We start from the raw sequence: 10167 nt of genomic DNA, 5'->3' as shown, positions 1-10167 counted from the left end.
TTTTTTTTTAAATTTATTTTTGATTTAATATTCATTATTAATCATAATAATAATCTCTTTGTACTGAAAGAAAATTTTCATTTTATGATTTATCAGTTAAAAAAAAATATATATATATTTATATATACACATTTAATAATATCTATGTGATTAGTTATAATAACAATTATAGTAAAAAAAAAGAAGATATTTGCTGTACAATTAATCAATTTAATAAGTACACAAATAACATTAATCAATAATTAAGAATAATGACAGTAAATTAAATTAACTCCCCCTAATTTCTAACAACTATTATAAATATAATACATTAACACGACTAATTTTGCTTTAATTTTATGATAGCTTAACAATTTAAAAAAAAAACTTTAAGAAAAAAATTATTAAATTTTTATTTCCCATCATTATCTTATAAAAAAATACTATCATCATCATTATTTAAATTTTAAAAATTAAATTATCTTGTTTGAATGAATGAATAATAAATACTTTGAGCAAGAAGTTTTTGTTGTGTAATTTATTAATAATTCACAATAATCATATTACATTTTATAAATATTTAATTATACGTATGGATAAAACTATGTAATATAAAGAATATAAAATTTTATGAATGATTTTTTCTGGTTTTTTTGTATTTTTTTTTAATAATTTTTTATTATGTAAACCACCAATTAGTTATAAGACGGTAAGTTGTAAAAAAATTCAAATACTACATGTTAATTTGTAGGTGCATGTTTTAAAAATAATTATGTTGAATTGAGTTATACTGATTTAATTATATGAAATTGTTGTTAGAAAAAATTGATATCAATTAAAAAAAAAAAAAAAAAAATCTAACTCTTTCAGGATTAGAAAAAAGTTAAACATTAAAAATTTGAAAAAATTACAAATTTTTAAACTGTATTGTTTAAAACTTAAGCTAAGGAATTTGCTACCTAAAAATTTATAGTACAATTAAGCTTTAGGCTTTAGCATTCATCCATTAATAAATTTCTTAGTATTTAAATTAAAAAGCTAACTGGCATATGTAAACTGTTTTCAATTTTGTATAAATTAACTTAAATGTTTTGATTAAATAACAATCCCTCTGTGTACAAATGAACAGAAGTTGCTTGAAGTTGTATTTTAGTGGTCTAATTAAACTTGAGTCAAATACTTTTAACAAAGTACTACTGAATTTACTTTGTTAAAAGGGTGCTTATTGCTTTTGGGGAGTACTTTGAAAATATTATTTGTAATTTCATCTTGGTATTTAGCGACGCATAACACCACTTTATGGAACTTCTCTTTTATTTGTGGTTATTTCAATATTCTTCACAAGAAAATATTTTGAAAAATTAGAACTTTTAATGAAATAAATAACATGGTTTTTACTACCACCTTATACCAATTTAATCAATTAACTAAAGTTATATAGATTTATAAAAAAAAAAAAAAAAGTTAACAACTTGAGTAGAGGAGCCTCTTTTTACAAAGGCTCAAGACCATGATTTAGCAAAAACTTATTTACTGTAATTATTTATTATCAAAGTTACAAACAAAATCTCTCCATAATACTGCTATGTAAAAATAATTTTACGTGACTAATAATTTTTTCCCATTATGATTTAAGATATGCATTTACATATATATAGTTTAATGGGAGAGATTTGATGAATAAAATACTAGGTGAATGCTAGATATTGGTGTGAATTGAACCTGAGAAAGGTGATTTTTACGCTTTAAACTACTAAATACTATTAATTTACTATTACTTCACACAATTGGGTCAGAAAAAAAACATTTCTTTTTCATGCTATATATTATATTATAATATATAGTATAGTGTTATATATTATAGTATATATATATAGTGTTTGTATATTATATATAATACAATATACAAACACAATGAACTAAACTGAAAGAAAAAAATTAATAAATATGATTTGTCGTATTTTTTCTTTGATTTTTTTACATATTACATATACATAGAAAAGTACTTTATACTACCTGAACATATATTATATGAGTATATACACTGGTAGTGTGTAAACTACAATTTTTAGAAAACACGGTTTTAGTGTATTGTTTAATGCATATTCTTTGATTTTTACCTAGTTGCTTGATAAATATTTTTTTAAAGTTTAATCTTTAACACCTTCTGGTGAAACTATTAATGCAGTAGAATCTTGGATATCCGACTTTCGGTTATCCAAGATTCCATATTATCCGACATACCATTGCCAAAAAAAAGCATCAATCTGCAACAATATAAATAGTCTAATTTTTGTGGCTCCTGACCCTACTGCGTGGCACACCTGTCTACACTATGATTCATGTGTCTGTCATTCAGTGCAGTCCATTTTATCATTGCGTGCAGATCAGTTAATCATCTGTTATTGCTCATGTGCATGTGTCTGTGAATAGTAAGGGTGATGACTGGAACATTTTTTGTTCTCTGACTTTGAATTTTCTTTAAATAATTCTCATTGAACATTCTCTTTAAATAATTTTGACTTAAATTTATCTTAAAACAATTAATTTCTCACTTGAATTTACATAATTTACGATTGCCGCTCTGACTTCTCACAATTTTTATTTTAATAATTTTTATATTATTATATTGTTAGGAATTTTTTCTTTGTAGAAATTGAAAAATTTCAATAAAATTTATAACAAAAATACAATAAATACATAATTAATGAAAATGGCTTTATTGGTAGATAAAGACATTTTATAACAATTTTAGAACCAGGAATTGAATAGTGCATAAAAGAATTAAGAAAAAGTGTTGGTACTAAATAAATGTAAACAGAATATAAAAAGAACAGAGAAGAATAGAGAAAATTATGTAAAAAGAATATACAAATACAGAGAAAATTGATTAAAAATAAGAACTGGAACAAACAATGAAAAAATTTAAAACAGCACTTGGCGTAGAAAAAATAGAATTAAAAGAAAAAATAGGTAAAAGATTAGACAAATTAATTAAAACAGAAAAAGAATTAGTAAAAGTCAAAATTTAATATCTTGGTAAATAATAATTATATAGTTTCATTTTAAATCTAGTTTAGATTTTAAATACTTGAAATAAAAGTGATTAGGTAGTTTAGGTATTTGTATTTATCTCTTTTCTGATTTTCTCTTTTTATGTCTGTTTTCTTGTTTTTCGCTTGTTTTTTCAAGAGAAAACCCAACAGCCAAATCCCCTTGTAACCTTTCTGCTACTTTTCCACAAAAAGAAAAGAACAAGAAAAATTTGTTTGGCTATTCAACAAATTCTGCTTAATTTTCTCTGTAAAGTTTCTGATCTCTATTCAAAAATACGGAAATAAAAGTTAAAATAAAATTAAAAGGGCTTAAATTGAAATAACATAAATAGCCAAAATATTTTAGAAAATGAAGATTTAATTAATGTAAGTGATTCTTGCAGCCAATAAATTTTCTTTAAAAATAACTGTAAGAGAATACATAAATTTCTCTATAGATTGTAACGGTAATGGAATTCTAATACACAAAAATTGTGGCTGACAAGACATTTACTTGCTAAACACTTAAAGCTGTTGAATCCTACATGTATCTAGGCTTCAACTTAACCTTAAAAACATTTAAATAACACTAAAACACATTTAAATTACGTTTAACTAGTTTTAATATAATTTTACTTAATGTTAATCCAACAATAACTAACGCTAAACCAATGTTAAATAAATGTTCATCAAAGGTCAAATGACCATAATGAATCATAATAAAATGTAATCAAATGAAAATTACAACATGTGGATGAATAATATCTAAATAGTAACATTAACTGCATTAGGGATATCTGTAGTATTGTATAGGTAGCTTAAACTAAACTTAATATTTTTAAATTGTTTCACTTTACTTGCATGAAATCCCATCAAAATGAATTTATTAACTTTATCCTTAAAAGATTCATCAAATACATTATAATAACTGTTATTGATATAATTTGCTTAAGACCTATGTATGATGAAGTTCCCATTTCATATTTAATCTTAGTTATTATTCAAATTAAGTCTTACTATAATCATATCACTAAATTAATGATTAACTGTGTGTTGAACTGCAACATGGATCAATTCAATAGCATAATATGGCAAATCACTCATAGTATCTTCTAAATCAGCTTCTTTTCTTAGAGAACAGTTTTGGTCACTCAGTCTATGCTCAATCAATCTTGCTGTACTTTTTAAAAATTGTTGTAAGAAGTTTTTCTTTTCCTAAGTCTATTAATGACTGAGCATATGAACCGAGAAACGAAAGATCAATTCCAAATTTACTTTTCATAAATTTTATCTCCTTTTACTAGCTGATGATTTCATTTCTTATTTTCAAGTTATGAATTTATAATACTTTAACCTATTATAGTATGCTTTTCAATGCAGGTAAAATAACCTAAATCTAACATAAAATACAAATATAAGTCTGCTTTATTAGAATCTGAAATTGAAAAGCATAACAGAGCTGGTAAATAGAATAATTTTAATAGCAATATGTATGCTGGAACAACCGAGGCAATGGCAAAACAATACACATGACCAAATAGTTATTTAACATACTATGTTATTGGAAATAATTTATAATTTAGAAGTATATATAATCATTTCTTACTATCCTAGAATATTGGTTGATGCATATTGAAGATGCAGGTTTTTAATAGTTAGACTTTACATATTAACAATCTGAAAATTTCTGAAGTTGAATTACCAAACTACCACATTTATCACCTGATAAAGCCATACTCAAATTATTTTCTTATTAACTATTAAATCATTTGTTTCTAATATTTTTCACTACTGACACAATTTTATGAACTTTAATATATTATTTAATATACAAACAAAAATGTATTATTTGGTGCTATACTTTTTATAATAGGAATCCATAAAAAGAATAAAAAGGAAATAAATAAATGATAATATGCATTAGTGGCAGTAAGATATCAGAAAACTAGCTTTGAAAATAATGGTGAATCATCAGTATTTTGTTTTATGTTAGTGTCATAACACTTCTTCAACTTCAATGAATGATAAGTAACAAAGATGCAAGAAAATTAACAGGAAAAGATTATGGTCATCAGTTTGCAGCTCCTTAGTAAGACATGAATTTTTGCAGTAATTTTTTTTCCATTGAAGACCTAGGACTTAGATTTTCAGAGTTATTTCATAGTTTGAAATGATGTAAATACTGTTGTGTAATCTGCCACAAAGAACAAATAAGATATGATGGCCTCAAAACTGTATGTTATTCATTAAACTTACTTATATTTAAATATTTTGCTACCTTAATGAATAACTTATTGTAATTTCTCTTTTTTATTTAAAGAATATTAATGTGGAATAGTGTAATAATGAATTGTGTAGTATAGCAAGTATCTTGAACTAATGAATTAAATTTAAAAAAAATATAATAAATAAAATATTTAATTCATTTTAATAAATAATTAACAGTAATAAATGTAACTCATCTGCTGTACTTCAATTCTTTGTGTTAAAATATCTGAATTTTCATATATGACAACTAATCTTAGTTATAATTACTTTATATAACTGATGGTTTTTTATTTCATTTTTAAGATTTTATTGACACTAATAGAAATTCTCGTGTTGCACTTAAAGTAACTTTAATATCAGAAGTCACTTTGAGCTGGTTCAGAATAAATAAAAATATTATGAATTTATTTATTAAACTTTAACAAACTAATATAAAGATATTAAATGCATGCATTTTATCAAGCAGTACCTAATTATTCAGTATCGTTTATGTATGCCTAGTGCAAATACTGCTCCTTACATGGACACCTAATTACACAGTTTTTATTAATTCAAGGTTTTTATGATATATGCAAGTTGCTTTCAAGGAAAATTATCTTGTAAAATATAAGGCTGGTGACTCCCCCCCCCCCCAAAAAAAATGGTCTATTAATAGGTGTGCAATTCATACAAATAAAGAAATGATGATGATAATAATAACTGATAATATTTAACTAATGTTTTATAAAATTTAATCAGATCATACAAATTCTGAAGAAAATGGTATAAAAGTATTAAAAATAAAAGTATTGAAATTCAGACCAGAATACTAATGCCAGTAACATTTTGAAACTATTACAATAAATAATTTATAACTGCAGATATGTCATAAAAAAAAAGTGATAAATTGTGTACTATTTTATATGAGAACAAACTAGAGTGCTTAACCAAAAACCATTTTAGTAATGAATAACAGTAAGCTTTAAAAAAAATCAAAGTTTGAGGTACACACAGCAGTTACTATCTAACCAGACCAACATGCAAAGTGGATTAATTACTATGTTTTTAGCAACATTTTATCAAACAGACTGTTAAATGGCAAAAAAAAAACAATAAATGAAGAAAATGAAATAAAATTCATTGATTAATATTAGATAAAATTATTCCTTTTTAAGATGGAGTGTAAAAAGATCTAGAAATAATAATTTTTTTTGCTAAAGTTAGAATTTTTTCAATTGAGTTACTTATGAAAGCGATGTAGCTTATGTAGCTGAAATTATTCTGGCGTGGCTGAAAATTCTTCATTATTTCTAAAAAGTTGATGCAAGAAAGAAATCCACAAATCCATACTTATACCAAAACTAAAAAAATGATCACAGCAAGAAGTTACAGTAAACACAAATAAGTTTTAAACTAACTGTTTGAAATAACAAGCATAAATTATAAGAAAAAACTGATAACAGTGGAAAATGATTGATATTTCTTTGTAAATAATTATTATTATTATGATAAAAAAATAAATATAAAAAATATAGAAAAGTTAATGAAATATAATTATTACATGAACCTGAAAGAGTTAAATTACTGAAAAAAACAAGAGGCCTATTTTTTACTTTAAAAGGTATTTTTTATAATTATTATTCATTCACAAATATTTTTATATTTATTTAATTGCAAATAATTGTATGATTATTAGAAATAAATTAAATTGCATACATAATTATTGTGGTAAAAATAAATAAATAAATATGCATTTATAAAAATCTTTTCTTTTGTGAAGTATACTTCATCTTTTTAATTTTATAACACAATAAAATCAACAGATTTAATATATAATTTTAATTAATAAGTATTAAATTTAAACAATTAGTTAAGATGGATGCACATAATAATTTAATCACATACTGACATAAAAAGTATTTAAATAGGATAAGAATTTATTATTTTATTATAAAATAATTCAGAAAAAAACATAAAAACATCAATTAAAATTCTATTAATTATTTACTTATTTAAGACAACTATAGAGAGACAATTATAATTATATTGTAATATGAACCATATTTATCCAACAAACACAAAAACTATTTAATAATTAATTATTATAACAATAATAGAAATAATAAGATTAATTATAATATATTATGGTATAAATTATAAACCATAATATAGAAAAACATATTTTTTAATATTTTGTAATATATAACTACAGTTTTCTTCATTAAAAATGTTACCTAAGAACAAAAATATTACTTTCATCTCAAAATTAATAAATAATTCAAAGAAAATTACCAGCCAGACTAATTTATAACTGTGGAATAACTGTTACCCTCACTCTTAGCTGTCGGTCAATGTATTTTTTATAATTCTTTTTTTAAACATAGCAGTAATTATAATGCAACTTGGCACTATCTTGGCTTATTTATGAGTATTACTTATATTTTATATATAATAATTTCTTTTGTGTTTTATGAACCTTTGCTGGTGAAAAAGATCACCAATACATTGCTACAATAGTAGAAAAATAAAATAAAAACTTTGTAATTTTCAAGTTTATTTGTTTTTTGTTTTACTTTTTTTGAGTACATACAGTATACTAATAAATCTCTTCCACAATACACAATTAAAATAATAATAATATTAATAATAATAAAATATAACTTATATTTAATATTAATTCATTTATACACTTGTAGAAATAATGATAAAAAAACAAATCAGTACAGCATGAATTGCATGGCGCCCAACAAACATGGAAAATTTAAGTGGATAATTTTTTATTATTAACTGTAATAATTATATTATTGATAATTATAATTAAAATCTTACAAATAACAGTATACATTTTCATAGATTTCTTTATTTTATGTTAAAAAATGTGTCAGAAATGATTATCAGAAGTATTTAAAAACATATTTAAAATTATTACATGGTATCTTATTACTATAATGTAATAATATTACATAAAAGCCATTACAGTAATTATTATGTTATTAAACAATAATCATGTCATATAATGTTTTTAAATACTGTATATCAAAACATTTATGAAATTTTATAAATATGAATATAGTAATCTATATATCGGTATACATATACATAATTCTGAATTACATACATGCATATATATACACATATATATGTGTATAATTTATAATAATAATAGAGATAGTAATAATATATTAAAAAAAAGAAAAAAATTATAAATGAGCAAGGATTTTATTATAAAACATCAACAGTGTGATATGTGATATGTTTAGTGTCTTTTATTAATTCATTTTTTTTTTAATTTAATAAATTATAAGCTAAAAATATTTGCAGAAATATTATTTATTTCATAATATATAAATATATTCAGCTATGTAATAAAATAATTACTAAAAAGCTTAATTTATCATCATCAAAAATAATAAAAATAATAATAATAAAATAATAATAATAATAATAAAATAATAATAATAATTATTATTATTATTATTATTGTTATTATTTTGAGTTGTGAGCAAAATTATTAATCTTATATAACTATTATTGCTGGAATAGGTAAATATAAGTTGTGATTGATTTTTTAAAATTATTTATTTAACAGCCTAGGTTATTAATTTTTTATTAAAAAATGAAATAAATACATAAAAAAAATAATAAATGTAATAATATTTTTAATTTTTACATTATCTACCATTTTTATCAATTTTAAAACATACATTAACAATTCATAGAAAAAAGGCAAATGTACTTAGCACTTAATTATTATTTGTAATGAATCTGGATGAAATTGTCAATAGAAAATAGAGAAAAAATCATATTCAGCCTAACTTGTACCGTATATAAATATAATGAAGTATAATTGGTGCTGTCTTGGTTTTCATGACTTACTACACATGATCACTCTAAAACATTGATATCGAGAAGGACTATATATATTCTGTAATTTTAAATAGTACAATATAGCTTTGTTTGATATTGTAAGTTATTCAAAATGAGCAGGTAACACTTTTTGCTAACCAAAAAACAATATTATTCTATTCATTGCTCATAGAATAACGACTATAGAAACTAAGTTGGTTTTCAGATCCTTTATTATGGAAGCTAATACAGTAATTAACAATAATACATTTTTGAAGTGAGAAGCCTGAGACATGTTAGATATGCAATAAAAGTAATTTCAACTATATGAAAGGTTTTTGTATAATTTCAGTTAAATACATGCACATATAAGCAATTGCAATTTAGTAAAGTGTTAATGAAAGAATAAATTCTAGAATGAATTTCACATATAGAGTAAGCATTCCACTAGATTAAAATAAAACCCCAAAACCAACAATAAAAAAGTATGAAATTTATTTTATTTTAAACATAAGGAATTAAACATTTTTGACTTTGCACAATTACTTAAGATAATGAATGGTCTTAAACATTTTTTGGTTACCATAAAAAAGATAATTAATAGATGATCTCTTGTATATTTTAAGAAAACAATAGTAAATAACAAAATATAATTTTTTTAACATCACGCCAAACTAGATTCTGTAATAAAAAGTCTTTAAAAAATTTACTTCAAAATGTTATGAAATAAGTCCATTCCTTCTGGAGGATGGTCACAAAGACACTAAAAATGTTTTGAAATCTTTTTTTAAAGATGTTTTAATATACATTTTTAATTGGTTTATTGGTACATTAATGTCATTCTGACTGTCTTGGAGAGGAATTAGCAAATATCATCAAAAATAAACAAAATGGATAAATATCATTTAAAGAAAGATTAGTGATAGAGAGCAAGGTTTTATAAAAATATGTTTTATAGAAGAAGTAAAAGAAATATATACTCATGCTCTGCTGTATGTAAAACATGTAATGATAATCATATTGAAATAATGTTTCCTGAAAGTTTATTCCAGTCAATAAC

Source organism: Lycorma delicatula, chromosome 5 (genome assembly GCF_047948215.1).
Source record: "Lycorma delicatula isolate Av1 chromosome 5, ASM4794821v1, whole genome shotgun sequence".
Taxonomy (NCBI): Eukaryota; Metazoa; Arthropoda; class Insecta; order Hemiptera; family Fulgoridae; genus Lycorma; species Lycorma delicatula.
Note: the sequence above shows the minus strand (reverse complement) of the source record.